Genomic DNA, 19,676 nt, shown 5'->3' on the forward strand with positions numbered 1-19,676 from the left:
TGGCACATGCATCTAGGTAAAGGGTAACGGGGAGCCATAATGCAAGCCTTTTCGGAGCCAGGGAAGTGGGATAAACAAATGCAGTATCTAGTCTGTGGTTATAACATACATTAAACCACCAAGCTTTAAAAGTAATGCCCTTGGAGTCTTTCCAATTAACAGTAATTTGCTGGAACGCAACAGCCAATAATAAATCAACAATATGAACATTTGCATCAGCATCAATCCAAGAAGAGGAAAGTGAACCAAGGAAAATGTCAGTGATAGAAAAGGGGATGGAGGTGTGGAAGATAGAATTGATTTGATTCCAGACTTTAGTCCAGAAAGCATGCGTAGGAGGACATGTGAAAAGCATGTGAAAGAGTGTGGCATTGGGGTTAGAGCAAGACCAGCAAAGGTCTGAGGTCAGGGGAAAACGTTTGTGGAGGAGAGATGGCGTGTAAAGAAGGCGGTTGTAGAGGAAAAAAAGGGTTTGCGTGAGAGAGGCTGCCCTGGAAGATTTGCGAAGTTTGGTCCATATTTTGTCCCACAGGGATGTGGGCCACGAGACACCGAGATCAGATTCCCATTGCTCCTCAACTTTGGATTTAGGCCGAGGTGACGGAGGATCGTAAAAGGAATGGTAAATGGAGGAAGCTGATGGGTTAGAGCGTAGCTGGGTGTGTAGAGAAGAGACGGGAGTGGTAGAGGGCGTAGTCGAATTAGAGGTAGAAAGAGAGTCATAAGCAGACATGACTGCGTTTTTGAGTAGGGTGTATTTATGAACAAAGGAGGCAGGGAGAGAGAAGAGTTGACGAAGAGTTGGAAAAGGGGTGAAGGCAGATCCAGTGAAAAGTTGGGAGACCCAGATTAAACCATGCTGCCGCCAAGTTTTCCAGTAAAAGGGTTTCAATTTAATAAGAATGCAAGGCGATAACATTGTGAGGTGGACAATGTCGGGGGTTCTGGCTGATGGTTTGCCCCAGCTAGGTCTTTTATTATTTTAAAAAGAGTTCTCGGGTTATTTTGTGCTTCTAGAATGTTTTTCTTTATGTTCTCTGCTCTAGCAATCTTGCATGACAAATGGTGGGTTTTATGGCGTGTTTGTCGCTCTCTTTTCTGGCTCGATCATAGGTTTTCCTCCATCGTCTCTCCAGTTTTTCTGCAATTGCTCTTTTCTATTTTTAATGGTTCAGAAAACCAAGGGACTGGGGGTTACTGGATCTACGCTTACTCTTAGTGAGTGGAACAATGGCATCTACACCTTCAGATAGCCATTTACTAATTATGTTGTGATCAATGACTCTGCGTTCGTATTGAGTTAATTAACTGAGTGTTAAGACACTCGATGTTCATTTTTTTCCAATTTCTGAACCGAATGGTTTCAGCCTTATCCAAACTTTTAACAGTTAACATCCTGATTTCAAAGCTAATCAGAAAGTGGTCCGACCAGGGTACAGGCAATGCCGGTTCACACGTGAGATTATCAATATTAGCAAATATCGGGTCCAGCAAGTGACCAGCTATATGCATGGGTCCGATGTTGCAAAGTCGCATATTCAGAGCTTCCAAGTCCACTATAGGGTTCATGCTCATGGGGCAGTTGCCGTCCTCCAGATGTAGATTGAAGTCTCCAAAAATAACAAATATGGAGGCTTCCAATGCTAATGGGTTGATAACGTCAGGAAGAGCAGCTACCCATCCCCCGCTGCTCCTGGTGGCCGATAAATCAAAATACCCGAGAAGGTAGATTGAGATGTGAGAGTGAGTTTAAAAAGACCTGCTCCACAATTGTCTAATATTAGATCATCCCATTTGCATTTAAATTCCTTTTTAAAGATGATACCTATACCCCCACCACTTTGTTTTTTCCGATCTTTTCTGACTCTGATATAATTGGGCCGCAGGGCTATAGCGATGTCTGGACCGGAGCTATCACTCTGCCACGTTTCTGTTAGGAATAATGCATCTGGTTTTTGATCAGTAAGCAAATTGTATATATCAACTTTGTGCGTAGGTAGTGATCTGCAATTTATGCTAAGAAATCTGAAGTTTCTTGATTCATTACTTTTTATCAGAGAGTTCATGTTCCTATGGCAACCATAGTCCCCCGTTCTTCCCAGCCCAAGATGAGAGAAGGAGAAGTGACATTTGGGGCAGACGGATGGTGGGCTTTCGCAGTTTAGCATCTCACAATCCCGATGACAATTTGGCCTGAGACTAGATAGTTCTCTGTCTGAATAGGTTAGTGCTGTCGGGATTTGGACAGGGAGAGTGGCCCCATGGCCCGGCCGGGCGCGGATGGGCGCCGACGGGCTTGCCTTTGGCGTGCCCTTGGTGCGCCGCCGGCGCGCCCGCTGCGCACGTCTGCTGCGCGTCGTGCACATGAGTCAACTAAATACTGTTTCCGCAGTCTTCCCGCCCCCTGGCCTCTAACCCGGAAGAGTGTCTTGGTCACGCCTTCACGCTCTTCACATCAACCGGGATGACCGTGGTGGACAGTGGAGCCGGCGGACTAGACTGCGGGTGTCCGAGGAGGGGATCGCGGCAGTGAGTAGTTATTTTTACAATGTTTAAAAGTGCTCTGTGATAGCGATAAAAACAGTTAAAAGGTTACGTGTTTCCAAGAGGTTGAAGGTGAGTTAGAGGGAGGGGTGACAGATGGGGGTGTAAGAGGGTGAGTTAGAGGGAGGGGTGACAGAGGGGGAAGTAAGAGGGTAAGTTAGAGGGAGGGGTGACAGAGGGGGAAGTAAGAGGGTGAGTTAGAGAGAGGGGTGAAAGAGGGGGGTGTAAGAGGGGGAGTTAGAGGGAGGGGTGACAGAGGGGGAAGTAAGAGGGTGAGTTAGAGGGAGGGGTGACAGAGGGGGAAGTAAGAGGGTGAGTTGGAGGGAGGGGTGACAGAGGGGGGTGTAAGAGGGTAAGTTAGAGGGAGGAGTGACAAAGGGGGTTAGTAAGAGGGTGAGTTAGAGGGAGGGATGGCAGAGGGGCAGTAAGAGGCTGAGTTAGAGGGAGGAGTGATAAAGGGGGTTAGTAAGAGGGTGAGTTAGAGGGGGAGATGGCAGAGGCGCAGTAAGAGGGTGAGTTAGAGGGAGGAGTGACAAAGGGGGTTAGGAAGAGGGTGGGTTAGAGGGAGGGATGGCAGAGGGGCAGTAAGAGACTGAATTACAGGGAGGAGTGACAAAGGGGGTTAGAAAGAGGGTGAGTTAGAGGGAGGGGGGCAGAGGGGGAAGTAAGAGGGTGGGTTAGAGAGTGGGGTGACAGAGGGGGGAGTAAGAGGGTGGGTTAGAGAGTGGGGTGACAGAGGGGGGTGTAAGAGGGTGAGTTAGAGGGAGGGGTAGCAGAGGGTTGAATAAGAGGGTGAGAGAGAGAGAGAGAGAGAGAGCGAGAGAGGGAGAGAGAGAGAGAGAGAGAGAGAGAGAGAGAGAGAGGGAGAGAAAGAGAGAGAGAGAGAGAGTGAGAGAGAGAGGGAGAGAGAGAGAGAGGGAGAGAGAGAGAGAGAGAGAGAGAGTGAGAGAGAGAGGGAGAGAGGGAGAGAGAGAGGGAGAGAGAGAGAGAGTGAGAGGGAGACAGAGAGGGAGAGAGGGAGAGAGAGAGAGAGAGAGAGAGAGAGAGAGAGAGAGAGAGAGAGAGAGAAAAAGAAGAGAGAGAGAGAGAGAGAGAGAGAGAGAGAGAGAGAGAGAGAGAGAGAGAGAGAGAGAGAGAGAGAGAGAGAGAGAGAGAGTATTGTTCAGAGACTGCAGCAGTGGCCACTGGTGTAGGGGAATGTATGACAGAATTCTGCATGCCTTAGGTACTCTGTCATTTGAACAAATGTGTCTGTAGTTCTCATTTGTTCTGCACACGTCATTTTAACGACTTGCTTAACCTCTTGGCTGCTATGGTTTTTCTCCTCCTGTGCTGACTATTGATGATTCCCTTTATTCATGACGAGCTCAGCTCGTCATCAGCGCAGCTCAACCGTGCCTCATGACGAGCTGAGCTCGTCATGAGCATCGAAGGGGTTAAGGGGGGCGCTGGATATCGGACTAGTTTAATTTACTATTCCAACTTCAGTCTGTGCCACAGCAGGGAAGGTGTTGGGCGTTCATTCTCTCTCTCTTCCCTCCATCCACCCCTCAGGATCCGCTGTTTCGCCTGCACCCCTCTCTTCACCCACTGCCCCCCCCTTCTCTCATTACCTTTACTTCCACAGAGGGCTGTGAGTGTCCCCTTTGCAGCACTCCTAGAAATGAAAAGAGTACTTTGCAGAAACAAGCTGACATTCTCCCAGCCTCTGCCGTGCTGACTGCAGCTGGATACATATATCTCAGCTGATTCCGACTTCACAGTTTCACAATAATAATAATATAATGGAAGCCTTCAGTCCCGCTATAAAAGCTCCTCTCCGATTCCTTACTACAGGTGACATCTGTACGCTGCATAGCTGATGCTCAAGACTGGAAGCAAGAGTCGGCGTTTCATTGGTCGGTCCCTTTTTAGGTCTCATATCACGGTGCATGAAACCAACAGAAAAAGAGATTTAGGAACCACTACTGAGAGCGGGGCTTTGGCTCCGCCCACATGTGTCCCTACTGGATTTGATTGGGCAGAAGTTGTGTGCATCCACTGACAAAGAGTGCTTGTATGGCACTGATTACACCACGTTAAAGCCGGTAGACTAGTGATTTCTGGGTTCCCACGGATTTCCATAGAAGGCGAGGGCTTTGGTTACCCCGTCTGGCAAACCTTGTTTTGCCGGCTTGACAGTTGTCTGCCGGCACATATGTGATCACCAGAAAAAGAGCAGTACCGAGAAAGGGTCCATGGCTCCGCCCACATGGTCACCTTATTCTCTACAAACCTTTAATCAAAACATAGTTGTGCGAGTCCACCTAGGAAGTAGGTCCGTTGCTCATACTGACGCGGACATTGTTAGCGCCAACCCAGGTCAAGAACGGTTGGAAGGGGCGGGGCATGGAGGAACCCAGTGACCGATTTTGAACTATGTGACAAGGGGTTTTCCATTCTGAACTCTGATAAATTCATGGGTCCCTTTATTAATGTCCGGTCACAGCAAACGCCTGCGGTCTCCAGAGGCTCACTTTAGGTTTGGGCCAATCTATACTTTGGGTCTGCCTCAAACAGTTGATGAGTCTCCCTAGGCAGAGACCACATGGTCATGTTTATCTATTTCATGTTAATGTCAACAGACTTTCTTTATTGGTTATTAAATGTGGTGACAAAAGCAGCCGTAGCACGCTAATTTGATATTCTAAATAACTTGACAAAGCCTGTAGGCTTAACCTCCTTGATTTTGAAAAGTCTTATGCATTCCAATAGGCCTGTTGAGGAGACTTTCTGTTTTTTTAAGGATTAAAGCATCCTTGCGCAAAATTGCCACATGACATCACAGATAATCAGAGAAGGCTGCTCTGACAGGGTGAGTAGCCCCCGTGATATTTCTTTTGGGTGCATGATTTTCGTCATGAGTTCATCTGCGAAGCACACGAAGGAGGAATTCCAATTTGTAGTACACACTGAAATTGTATAAATATTTGGAATTTTTAATATAGTTCTTAGTTGCGTGTGCATTGAAGTATCTTGATTTTAATAAAAAAAACTTTGATTTATTTGATATTATGTGTGTATGTTGCTCATTTTAGAATTTCTCGCCCACAGCATCCCCCCTTGGTCTGGTCTGCCTCCGTTTACGAGAGCTTGGTTTAAATTGGGAGCTGTTTCACAAATGTACTGCACAGGGGGGTCAGCTTCTGAATCCTCTGACAAATGCAAGTGGAAAAGGTTTCACATTGAGATCTCTGTGACAACTACAGTAGGAAAAACTTCCAAGTGAGACAATTACCATAGGAATAAGCTATCCCTTTTTACCACTAAAAAGCCGCCTCCTAATGTATCCCTCGATTCAGGCGGCGCTGCAAAGGTCTCAACGTCATTTTTCGCATAATGTTTATTTAGTATTTACTTGTGTGGGAATTAAAACGCTGTTCAGTGAAAACGCGGGTCATTGATTACCTATGAATTATTGTGCACCTTGTAGAGTTCTTTAATGCCTATTTAAAATATATATTTTCGAATAATTTTTGAGGAGGTTGACAATAATGTGTTTGCTGTCACCTGGAAGAGTTGTATCTTGGAATAAGGATGAGGACAGGCAAGGGTTTTTGATGTATTCTTATTAGAGCCTGACCCTGTGTTGTTTAACCAGCACAGGGACAGTATTCCTCTGTCCCTCATGAGGGCACAGGACAGTGGTAGTATTCCTCTGTCCCTTATGAGGTCACAGGACAGGGGCAGAATTCCTCTGTCCCTTATGAGGTCACAGGACAGGGTCAGTATTCATCTGTCCCTTATGAGGTCACAGGACAGAGGCAGTATTCCTCTGTCACTTATGAGGTCACAGGACAGGGACAGTATTCCTCTGTCCCTTATGAGGTCACAGGACAGGGGCAGTATTCCTCTGTCCCTTATGAGGTCACAGGACAGAGGCAGTATTCCTCTGTCCTTTATGAGGTCACAGGACAGGGACAGTATTCCTCTGTCCCTTATGAGGTCACAGGGCAGGGGAAGTATTCCTCTGTCCCTTATGAGGTCACATGACAGGGACAGTATTCCTCTGTCCCTTATGAGGTCACAGGACAGGGGCAGTATTCCTCTGTCCCTTATGAGGTCACAGGACAGAGGCAGTATTCCTCTGTCCCTTATGAGGTCACAGGACAGGGACAGTATTCCTCTGTCCCTTATGAGGTCACAGGACAGGGGCAGTATTCCTCTGTCCCTCATGAGGTCACAGGACAGGTCCAGGGCCTCGCATAATCACTTCTGAATAGATCAGTGTGATGCTATCGGGTATGCAAGGCAGGGGAGCATGGCTGACCTCCTACAGGTGACGTCACCGTCCCACCACCGCTGCATTAATCACGGTTTCTGTGCACCTGAGAACATCAGTGTTTCAGGTGAGAGGAAGGGACAATAAAGACACATGTTATGGATGTGAAATCTGGCTGCATAAGCTGAATATGCTCTGAATGCCTCCATGCACAAAGATGAATGGGATTTAGTTGTGATGGTAAGGTGTTTGGTGAGTGTAAGGTAGCAGGTACCTGGTGGTGGTCCCCCGGACACGAAGAGTTCGTGCCGGAGGCCGTTCCTTTCGCTGTAGAGCGGCCATCCTTCGGAATGCACTCCCTGCGCATACCCGTGGCCTCAGTAACTACTTAGAATTCAGGAAGGCCATTAAGACTCACCTTTTCCCGGCACCTTGGTTCTTTCTGTCCGTTCCACCTGCATGTGTCAGTCTTTCCTTGGTACCAGCGCCGGGACGCCCTTTTGCTAGGGCAGCTGTAGCGCTCTGCAAGTCGCAGTAACATAACATAACATAACATAACATAACATAACATAACATAACATAACATAACATAACATAACATAACATAACATAACATACCATAACATAACATAACATAACATAACATAACATAACATAACATAACATACCATAACATAACATAACATAACATACCATAACATACCATAACATACCATACCATAACATAACATAACATAACATAACATAACATAACATAACATAACATAACATAACATAACATAACATAACATACCATACCATAACATAACATAACATAACATAACATAACATAACATAACATAACATAACATAACATAACATAACATAACATAACATAACATAACATAACATAACATACCATAACATAACATAACATAACATAACATAACATAACATAACATAACATAACATACCATACCATACCATAACATAACATAACATAACATAACATAACATAACATAACATAACATAACATAACATAACATAACATAACATAACATACCATAACATAACATAACATAACATAACATAACATAACATAACATACCATACCATAACATAACATAACATAACATAACATAACATAACATAACATAACATAACATAACATAACATAACATACCATAACATAACATAACATAACATAACATAACATAACATACCATAACATAACATAACATAACATAACATAACATAACATAACATACCATAACATACCATAACATACCATAACATAACATAACATAACATAACATAACATAACATAACATACCATAACATAACATAACATAACATAACATACCATAACATAACATAACATAACATAACATAACATAACATAACATAACATAACATACCATAACATACCATAACATACCATAACATAACATAACATAACATAACATAACATAACATACCATAACATAACATAACATAACATAACATAACATAACATACCATAACATAACATAACATAACATAACATAACATAACATAACATAACATAACATAACATACCATAACATACCATAACATACCATAACATACCATAACATAACATAACATAACATAACATAACATAACATAACATAACATAACATAACATAACATAACATACCATAACATAACATAACATAACATAACATAACATAACATAACATAACATACCATAACATAACATAACATAACATAACATAACATAACATAACATAACATAACATAACATACCATAACATAACATAACATACCATAACATAACATAACATAACATAACATAACATAACATAACATAACATAACATAACATACCATAACATAACATAACATAACATAACATAACATAACATAACATAACATAACATAACATACCATAACATAACATAACATAACATAACATAACATAACATAACATAACATAACAGGTAAGGCCATGGGACGGTGGGTCACGTTGAAGGATGGCCGCAGGAGTGGACTGGACTGAGGCTAGGATTTAGTATCAGTTCATTGCCTAGGGGCAGATCCCCACTTTGGAATGACAGAAGTGCTCCTGGTCCAAAGGGCGCTGCAGCCCGACCACTACGAATATTTCTCCTCCCTGAAGCAGGCCCACTATAAGAGGCGAGACCTGCTGGAGGACAAAACATGTCTGCTTGCACAGGACACAAGTTTCGCTTTGTCGGCCCTGTCGGGCTGACTTCCCTCTGCTATGAGCGTGATCCGGCGACCGGGTCACCAAACTCATAACGAGGCTCCTAGTGACTCATTGTAGGTGCAGAAGTGAGTCATGGGTTAATGGTGTGGAAATGAGGCCTGCCAGCCAGCAGGACCACATCTGGGGGCTGCGGGGTTTTGTATCAGGGTCCATATATGAGGTCAGTGAGTAATCACCCGTGCAGATGCACCTGTCAGAGACCTCTGGGACCGATTGAGTACGTGCTTGGGTGAGTACTACATCTGGTGTGTGCATTTAATATACAGGTGTTGATATGTGGAACATAAAGACACTGCTGTAGTCTCTTGGTGCACATGAGCAGACATCTTTCATCTGGCGCCGCAGGCTGAAAATCGCTTTCGGCCTCCTCCTGGCGTGCATTTATCCAAGGGTTCATCATAGCTGCCATGTTCTCCAGGTTCAAGCATGACTAGTTAGGCAAGTCTTGTTTTTTATTAGAATTCTGGTACTTGCAATCTTCTTTAACCCAGTATAAACCAGGACTACATGTCCCACAGTTCAAAGAGCAAACTGGGGCTGCGTTAACTAGTCGTGCATGGACCTGACACTCATCTCTGTATGGTCACTTCAAGGCTCGGGGTAGAGCCTGAGGACCACGTACAGAACGTTACACAGGTCTCGCATTATCTCCAAGACGTTCTGAGGGTTTGCCTAACCCTAGGGCCGTACGGTCTCATCGACAGCCGTGCGGTAATGGAGCATCGGCCGAACCTGCCCAGCTGTCCGTTCCTTCTCATTTCGATGTGAAGTAAGGAGTGTGTTTCTGGCAGTGAATCCCTCTCCGCTACTTCATCACAGGAAATCCCTCTCCAAGGCTTCATTACTGCGAATCCCTCTCCGCGACTTCATCACAGTGAATCCCTCTCTGCAGCTTTATCACTGCAAATCCCTCTCCGCGACTTCATCACAGTGAATCCCTCTCTCCGCTGCTTCATCACTGTGTTGTAATGAAGATGCTTGACGCAGGAAAAAGGTAAGAACGATCTTTATTCTGTCACCCACTCTCCAAGACTGCCTGAGGGATGCCAACATTTTAAGGCAAGCTCTAGTGGGACATACCAACAGGGGAAGGGCACAGAGGGGGAAAGGAATGTACCACCTGAATAGATAAACATAAAGGAAGATTACAGCACATCTCCCTTCGCTAATGTTACAAAAGAAACAATAATGTCAGGAGAGAGTCGTTGTGGTACAGCATACAGCCAGGAGATCCTGCAACAAGTGATGGAGGAAAGAAGGAAGGGAAGAAAAACAAGGCATCCACCACTGACAAATGATAGTGACGTAAAGAGCGCACAGGAATAACAGGATGAATATAGTTAACAGGTCACCGAATACAATTTCATCTCAAATAGCTTCCTGAACAAATTGACCTGAAAATATTCTGTAAAGCATGTTCTTTACATTCCAAGGATTGCAAACCCACCCTACAAAATGTGTTAAGGCAGATGCGAGATTAATTATCTTTACTCAGACACACTGGATCTACATTATTAGGGTCAAGCAATACTCCGAGCTCTTTTAAATGGTGCCAGCCTCATAGGTTTCACCCCTCTTTTACAATATAAACCAGACCACCTGTAGACCTTCGTCTGAATTCTATATCCATCTTACCAGGCCCACCAGGTGGATGCGTTCCCCAGCATAGCTACTTAGCGATACACCGAATTTTAACACATTAAGACTAGTGATGCTAAACAGGTCATCCATCTCCTGTAGATTACTCATCGTAAATGGAGAACATGAATCCGCATAAAGGACCAATGGTTTTTTAGGTCTCCTGGCGTTTAACAGCGCGTCAGCGCTGTGTCCGCCAGGAGATCTTTTGTCAGCGACTATCATTCCCAGGAGACAGTCCTGGCCACGCGCATCCTTCCAGGCGATTTGTAACTGGAACGCGCGCTGTGGCCAGGCGCTGTCTCCTGGGAAGCGCAAGCACCCCACACGCATGCGCATACACACACACAAGCGCCCATGCACGCACGCACATACATACATACAGAGACACCCCCCCTGACACATACACACACGCGCGCACACACACACACACGTGCACCGAGGCCCCCCCCTCCCTCCCTCCCTCCCCCGCCGTCACCGTCGCACGCATACATACACACACGAGCATACACGCACACACACACACAAGTGCACCAAGCCCCCCCCAGCCTTTTTTTGAACTTACCTGGCCAATGTCGGGGACTCTGCTCAGCACGCGGCGCCCAACCTCCTGCTGGCGCGGCCCCGGGGCTCCACACCGCTCACAGGAGCCCCGGGCCGCGAGACGCAACGACTCCGTCTGTCTCCTCTTCCGGTCTGAACGTGGCCCCGCCCCCGTCACAGGCGACCGTGCCTGACTTCCGTGGCGGCCGCGGCGGCATTCCGGGGGCATACTCAATTCTATATTTAAAGTGCCTCCTACTGTGTAATGTGACAGGCGGCCTGAAATTATGTTTTGCGAGACGTTTTTATTGCAGAGAAACATTTGCAAATGGGAATATAAGCGCCCCTCAGTCCACACACTGATTTTCTAGAGGTTGACAACAGCCTCCTTTTGAGCGCATGGTGAATATCCACAGGAAAACAACATCCCCCCCATACCGCCCACTACAATCATCAATTGGGAATTGGAAGCACCCCCTTTAAGCACCCTATAAGAACTCACTGACTATGATAAAGCCCCAAGAAGCTCACCCTTACGGCCCACACTCAATAGCAACAGAGAAATATTTACGCCCTGATCATTAACCGAGAGACATTTCCCCTTCCTGCACAGACAATGTCAAACTGCACATCTCGTCGTGTTTCCGGTTCCTTTGAAAACATGTTAGGTTGATGAAAGTTTAAGTGAAAGGGGCACTTTAAGTCGTTCTGCAGAAGGATCAGGGGCTGCCTGGCTGTCCTGTCTGGTGCTGCGGAGACAGGGAAGGGGTGTGCTGAAAGCTGAAAGCAATGCAGCCCCAGTGCCAGACTCCCTTGCCTTTTCCCAGTTTGATGCAGAAGTATTTTACAAGGAAATAGAACAGTCTCTCACAAAAGTATGCAGAAAACGGTGAGACCTATTAAATGAGTGCAGAGTGGTGAGTAGTGAGTGCAGAGTGGTAATGCAGAGTAGTGAGTGCAGAGTAGTGAGTGCAGAGTAGTGAGTGCAGAGTAGTGAGTAGTGAGTGCAGAGTAGTGAGTGCAGAGTAGTGAGTAGTGAGTGCAGAGTAGTGAGTAGTGAGTGCAGAGTTGTAATGCAGAGTAGTGAGTAGTGAGTGCAGAGTGGTAATGCAGAGTAGTGAGTGCAGAGTAGTGAGTGCTGAGTGCAGAGTAGTGAGTGCAGAGTAGTGAGTGCAGAGTAGTGAGTGCAGAGTGCAGAGTAGTGAGTGCAGAGTGCAGAGTAGTGAGTGCAGAGTAGTGAGTGCTGAGTGCAGAGTAGTGAGTGCAGAGTAGTGAGTGCAGAGTAGTGAGTGCAGAGTAGTGAGTGCAGAGCAGTGAGTGCAGAGTGCAGAGTAGTGAGTGCAGAGTAGTGAGTGAAGAGTAGTGAGTGCAGAGTAGTGAGTGCAGAGTGCTGAGTGCAGTGTAGTGAGTGCAGTGTAGTGAGTGCAGAGTAGTGAGTGCAGAGTAGTGCACTTTTATAAGTCTTCACATCCACACTTACCACTTGAACAACATACCGAGGAAAGTGTTCCTCTCCATTGCTAACAAGTTTTACCTGGTTACTTTCCCCCTCTCTGCACACTCTCGCAAAATGTCCCTTCCTGTTACACTTCATACATGTTGCATTGCGGGCAGTGCAAAGAACATTGTTCGCAAGGTGGTTACTGCTGCCACACCTAAAACACTTTAACCCTTCGGTACCTCTAATAGGTTTTTCTGTCTTGACTTCTCTCGCTTTGACTTTCAAAATCTCACTGTCATTGTTGTCATCCTGATACCCTTCGGCATTAACTACACTACAAACCGGTTCTTTGGGTGGGTTCATTTCTAAAATGCACTGAGCAGTGAGTTCAATAGACTGTGCCCTACTAATAGCTTCTCTCAAGGATGGGTTTTTGGATAGGAGTTTCTCTCTAATGCCGGGATTGTGGGTACACTTTACTAACGGACCCCTGATGAGGGAGTCGTTCAGTTCCCCAAACTCACATCATTGGGTTAGACCCCTGAGAACTGCAATGCAATTGCTAAACGACTCTTGTTTACCCTGCACCCGAGAAAAGAACTTGTGCCTTTCTAGGACAACGTTTACTTTGTCACCAAAGTGATTTTACAATTTCATAAGAGTGATTTTGAACACATCTGAATCAACCTCATCATCTTCTAGCTCAGGATCAGGTAGGGCATCGTATATCTTTCTACCTTGGACCCCAAGATTGTGCAACAGGACATGTTGTTTTCGAACAGCAGAGAACTTTTCCCCCCCAATTGCAATAAGGTAGGAATCGAACAGGTTAATCCAATCTTTCCAATGTATTTCAGGATCCCCAATTTCATTGAAAAAGGAAGGAGGTTGACTCATGGACGAAGCAGCCATGGCGGAGGGAGGGGAAAAAATTCACATAAATCAAGGACAGAGAGAATGGTACTATGTATGTTATCACTATATGGGTTTACTTGGAGGTACAGTGGCACCCAATGGCTAGAGGTACTACCACGTTAATACATCCAGCATGTAAGGGTGGAAGGAGTATAAGTGCACTTGACTGAGGGGGCGCACATAAAATGCACACCTAAAGTACTCTATTGACGTACCAACTTATAAAACTGGATATATGTGAAGTACAAAAGGTACATGTAAATACTATTTGAATAGGAAGTCACAGGTTGTACGGTATCACTGAAGGTAAGAACTATGATGTACCACGAGGTCAAAATACCCCCAAATAATAACCAAAACACAGCAAGAGTATTGTATCCTGGAAAACTGAGGGGGAAACACAGGAGAACAGAAATCATCAATTACCCAATCAATCAATCAATCATGAAACTTGTATAGCGCACTACTCACCTGGCAGGGTCTCAAGGCGCTTGGGGGAAGGGGGCTGCTATTGATCGAACAGCCAGGTCTTGAGTTGTCTCCTGAGGCGAGATGGTCCTGGGTCAGCCGAAGATGTATGGGGAGGGAGTTCCATGTCTTGGCTGCCAGGTAGGAGAAGGATCTGCCTCCGGCGGTGGCGCTTCGGATGCGTGGTACAGCGGCGAGGGCAAGGCTTGTCGAATGTAGCTGGCGGGTGGGCGTGTAGAAGGTCAGGCGGTCGTTGAGGTACTTGGGGCCCAGGTCGTGCAGAGATTTGTGTGCGTGGGTGAGGAGCCTGAACGTGATCCTCTTGCTGACGGGGAGCCAGTGGAGGTCTCTCAGGTGGCCGGAGATGTGGCTGTGGCGGGGGATGTCCAGAATGAGTCGGACGGAGGCGTTCTGGATGCGTTGGAGTCTTTTCTGTAGCTTGGCTGTGGTTCCGGCGTAGAGGGTGTTTCCGTAGTCCAGTCGGCTGGTGACGAGTGCCTGGGTGACCGTCTTCCTGGTATCAGTCGGGATCCATCGGAAGATCTTGCGGAGCATGCGTAGGGTGTTGAAGCATGATGAGGAGACGGCATTGACTTGTCTGGTTATCGAGAGGGAGGAGTCCAGGATGAAGCCCAGGTTGCGTGCGTGGTCTGTTGGATTGAGAGTGGCGCCCAGGGCGGGGGGCCACCAGGAGTCGTCCCAGGCGGAGGGCAATGGTTCCAGGACGAGGACTTCCGTCTTGTCTGAGTTCAGTTTCAGGCGGCTGTCCTTCATCCACTCGGCGACGTCTTTCATCCCGTTGTGTAGGCTCGTTCTGGCGGTGGTGGGGTCTCTGGTGAGGGAGTGGATCAGTTGGGTGTCGTCGGCGTAGGAGATGATGTTGAGGTTGTGCTGGCGTGTGATGGCTGCCAGAGGTCTCATGTAGATGTTGAAGAGGGTGGGGCTGAGTGATGATCCTTGCGGAACGCCGCAGATGACTTCGGTTGCCTCGGATCGAAACGGGGGGAGGCGGACTCTCTGTGTTCTTCCGGTGAGGAACGAGATGATCCATTCCAGTGCCTTCTCTTGAATACCGATGTTGCTGAGGCGCTGCACTAGGGTGCGGTGGCAGACGGTGTTGAATGCTGCAGAGAGGTCCAGGAGTATGAGGGCCGCTGTTTCCCCGTTGTCGAGCAGGGTTCTGATGTCGTCGGTGGCTGCGATGAGGGCGGTCTCGGTGCTGTGGTTGGCTCGAAAACCAGACTGTGAGGGGTCGAGGGATCCGTTTGTCTCGAGGAAGGCTGCAAGCTGTCTGTTGATGGTCTTCTCAATGACTTTGGCAGGAAAAGGGAGGAGCGAGATGGGGCGGAAGTTCTTGAGGTCGGTGGGGTCAGCTTTTGGTTTCTTCAGTAGGGCGTTGAGCTCGGCATGTTTCCAGCTCTCCGGGAAGGTGGCGGTGTTGAAGGAGGTGTTGATGACGTCCCGGAGTTGTGGTGCGATGATGGAGTCGGCCTTGTTGTAGACGTGGTGGGGGCAGGGGTCGGTCGGAGATCCGGAGTAGATGGTGTTCATCGTGCGGGCTGTGTCTTCGGTGGTCATGTGGTCTAGGTGTGGAGGGTGGCGGTGGAGGGCATTGGTTCGACGGTTGGGTGCGTTGATGGTGCACTGAAGCTGTTGTGGATGTCGGCGATCTTGCGGTGGAAGAACAAGGCGAGAGAGTCGCAAAGGTCTTGTGAAGGAGTGATGTCGTTGTTGCCGGTGCTGGGGTTGGAGAACTCCTTGACGATGCTGAAGAGTTCCTTGCTGTCGTGGGCGTTGTTGTCCAGTCGTTCCTTCAGTGATTTCTTCTTGGTAGTGCGGATGAGCTGGTGGTGCTTGCGGGTGGCGTGTTTGAGGGTGGTCATGTTGTCTGTAGTCTGGTCGAGGAGCCAGGCTTTCTCGAGGGTGCAGCAGTTTTTCTTGGAGTCTTTGAGTTCATCGGTGAACCAGGAGGCTTTCTTGCTTCTGGGTCTGCTCGTCGGGTTCTTTAGTGGCGCGAGGTCGTCAGCGCAGTCGGTCAGCCACTTTGTGAAGTTGCGTGCTGCTTTGGTGGGGTCCGTTGAGCTGGCGGGTGGGTTCTAACTGAGGAAGGTGGTGAGCTGCTCGGCGGTGATCTTGCTCCAGCTCCTCTGAGGAACCTGTTGCAGGTGGTGGCGGGTCATGGTTCTTCTGAAGCTGAAGTGGAAGCAGCTGTGGTCGGTCCAGTGAAGTCCTGTGGAGTGGCTGAAGGTGATGCGCTTGCTGGATGAGAAGACTGGATCAAGCTTGTGGCCGGCGTAGTGGGTGGGGGTGTTGACCAGTTGCTTGAGTCCGAGGTTTGCGAGGTTGTCCAGCAGGGCGAAGGTGTTGCGGTCCTTGTTGTTCTCCAGGTGAATTTGAGGTCCCCTAGGAGGATGTAGTCAGCGGAGCGGAGGGCGTGCGGGCTGATGAAGTCTGTGATGTCTTCACAGAATTGTGTACGTGGTCCTGGTGGTCAGTAGATGAGGGTGCCTCTGAGGGTCGTCTTTGGGTCGGTGTGTATCTGGAAGTGGAGTTGCTCAGCGGCGGCGAAGGTGTTGTTGGAGTCGGTCGTGATGCGGATAGTGTTCTTGTGTACGATGGCGATGCCTCCTCCAGTCTGGTTGACGCAGTCTCTCCGGGTGATCTTGTATCCGTCTGGGATGGCGATGGCGATGCCGGGTGCGGAGGAGGCGTTCATCCAGGTTTCTGTGAGGAAGGCGACGTCTGGTGAGGTAGTGTTGAGCAGGTTCCAAAGTTCGATGGCGTGTCTGTGTATGGAGCGGGTGTTGAGCAGGATGCACTTGAGGTGGCTGTTGTTGGTGCTCGGCTTGGCGGGTGCGGTGCAGGTCCGGATGCAGGTGAACTTGCAGGCTTGGCAGGTGAATGGTCCGTGGGTGCGTTTCGGGGTGGCTCGGCAGCAGGCAGGGGTACGGCCGGCGTTGAGTGCGTTGAGGGTGGCGGCGTCGAAGGTCCGTCGCGTGGGCAGTGGTCCTCTAGGGACATCTTGTATTTTTTTGCATATTTGTTTACCCGGTCCCTCACTGGTCTTTAGGGTATCTCCCTCATTGTGTTGTGAGAATGAAATAGACACAGCTGGGGGACAGTACCGTGAGGCGGCAGCTAGGGAGGCAGGCAGAGGGCAAAACGAGGCTGTGAGCAGCAGCTACGGCAACGAGGGGGCACACACAGCTGGGGGCCATGCGGCGCGGGGTGTCCTGAGAACAGGTCACACTGGGATGTAGGGGTAACTATAAGGATACTACAAGTAGATTGACTTACAGTAGAATGTTTACATGTCCTGTATAGAATGGTTTATACTGAGGCAATACCGCATATAAATGAAGATATACATGGTGTGTGAATCACCGCGGAGAATGTAGTGACTCACTGGCACGAACCGTTGCTCAAACATGGACCGAGTTGCTAGAAATAGTAACCACGTCCCTAAGTTGTTAGCAAGGTGCGCGTACCACCGTCGATACACACTCAAAATAATAGTTTACCGAGTCTCCTCGCAGCTCACTTTTCCGCGGCCCCTAAATTGTTCCACATGAAAAGTATATGTTGCTTCAGGATGACGTGAAAGAAAACCAAGAGTCTCACTTGATTCATTTAAGTGAAATTGACACGAGAGTTATGAAGAGAGCTTCGCTATAAACCAAGGGCAACTCCTGAAAAGGCGGCCCCGAGGAGCTGGAGCGGCAATTGAGACACGAGCACAGGATTGCATCAGACACGAGAGGGCAGCGGACAAAGGGGAACACACAGGCTGCCGCCGACGCGTGCTCCCAGGCGCTGAAACACCGGAACAAGCGGCCGGGGCGTAAAGATCCGCGTTAGTCAGGATAAACACCGGGGCCACACCAGCACGCTGGCAGGGGCGGCCTTAGGCACGTGCAAGCTGTGCACCTGCACAGGGCCACCAAACCCCAGGGGCCGCCACGCCAATATATATCCTTAATGTAATAATCCTCTGAGGAGGGATACATATTTGCGTGGCAGCCTCCGGCTCTGTTCCACTTCCAAACACCCTGACTCCCTGCAGCCCCGCCCGGACCCCCTCTTCCAGGGGCCCCTACCTACGCTCCATGCCCAGGGCCACCATGAGCCCAGAGCCGCCCCTGACGCCGGAAACTCTTCAGAGGCAGCTAGGAACAAACTCGCCTTCCCCACGGGCACAACAGCGGGGAAACGAAGGTGAGCAGGCTACGGTGGGCCTTTTGTGAGGAGAACTGTAAAAGGAAACTGCCGGCCCCACAGAGAGACACACTCCGTAATTGTAGGATGACAGGCGCTGCTGACAGGATTCAAGGCTATCTGAACCGGCAAGAAGGGGCAACCTGGCACTCACGAACTACAAGGACCTGGAAGGTGGCAAAGGAGAATCCGCCCTTAGACCTATTGGTGATTTGCGCACTGTATAAGAACCTATGACTATGACTATGACTATGACTAATCCGATGACAGGTTATCACTTCTCAAACTCGTACGCTCGGACAGGAGGAATAATCCTCTCGCAGCAGGGCAGCCACTGACAAGGCATCAACCTCACAGGAACCGCGGCAAGGTCAATCACACCGCGTGAACACAGGGTCCGGCACAGGGAGGGATGTGGCATCAGATGGCACGAACTGTGAAGGGAAACCACAATCCACAGCTGTACTCACGCTTCCCTGGACCTTGAGCAGCTGAAGGTAGAATCAACTTTCTCCGCCAGGACCCTCACCATCTGCAGGAACCAGCACGAGGATCACCGAAGTACCCGTCACCAAGGATAATCATCTTTCACCTCATCAACATCAGAAGGTGACCTTCCTCACATAGCACATCTGTTTCACCTTGAACTCGAAGCAAATGGAGAGAGTACAGAAAGGGGAGGTGACAGCACGCCCCCCTGCGCCGGTTTCATCGCCAGTGTTGTAATGAAGACGCTTGACGCAGGAAGAACGACCTTTATTCTGTCACCCACTCTCCAAGACTGCCTGAGGGATGCCAACATTCTAAGGCAAGCTCTAGTGGGACATACCAACAGGGGAAGGGTAGAGAGGCGGGAAAGGAATGTACCACCTGAATACATAAACAGAAAGGAAGATTACAACACACTGCGAATCCCTCTCTGTGGCTTCATCACTGCGAATCCCTCTTCACGGCTTCATCACTGCGAATCCCTCTTCACGGCTTCATCACAGTGAATCCCTCTCCTCGGCTTCATCACAGCCAATGCCTCTCCGCAGCTTCATCATTGACTGAAGTGGAGTCTGAAGACCCAATCTATGTAGGGTCAGCCTTCCCATGCATGCAGACTTTTTTTCATACTTGTCGCTTGTGTGGTGGAATTGGATAGGAAAAAAAGGAAGACAACTCCCAGGGGACTAAGGACAATGTGATTTTATTTTACCAAAGCAAGCTCCTACTCTGAGACAGGGGTGGTTCCTCTTAGGGGCATTTGGGACAGTGCCCCTCCCTCGATGTAGCTGTGACACACTGCAGGTATGATCCATGGCGACTAAATACCCTTTAGTGTGGAGTGGGACAGGCTGAAGTACTGTGACCCCAATTATGTAGGATGAGGAGGCGGGCCCTGTCACAGTGCACCA

The sequence above is a fragment of the Lissotriton vulgaris genome, chromosome 10 (genome assembly GCF_964263255.1).
Source record: "Lissotriton vulgaris chromosome 10, aLisVul1.2, whole genome shotgun sequence".
Classification (NCBI taxonomy): Eukaryota; Metazoa; Chordata; class Amphibia; order Caudata; family Salamandridae; genus Lissotriton; species Lissotriton vulgaris.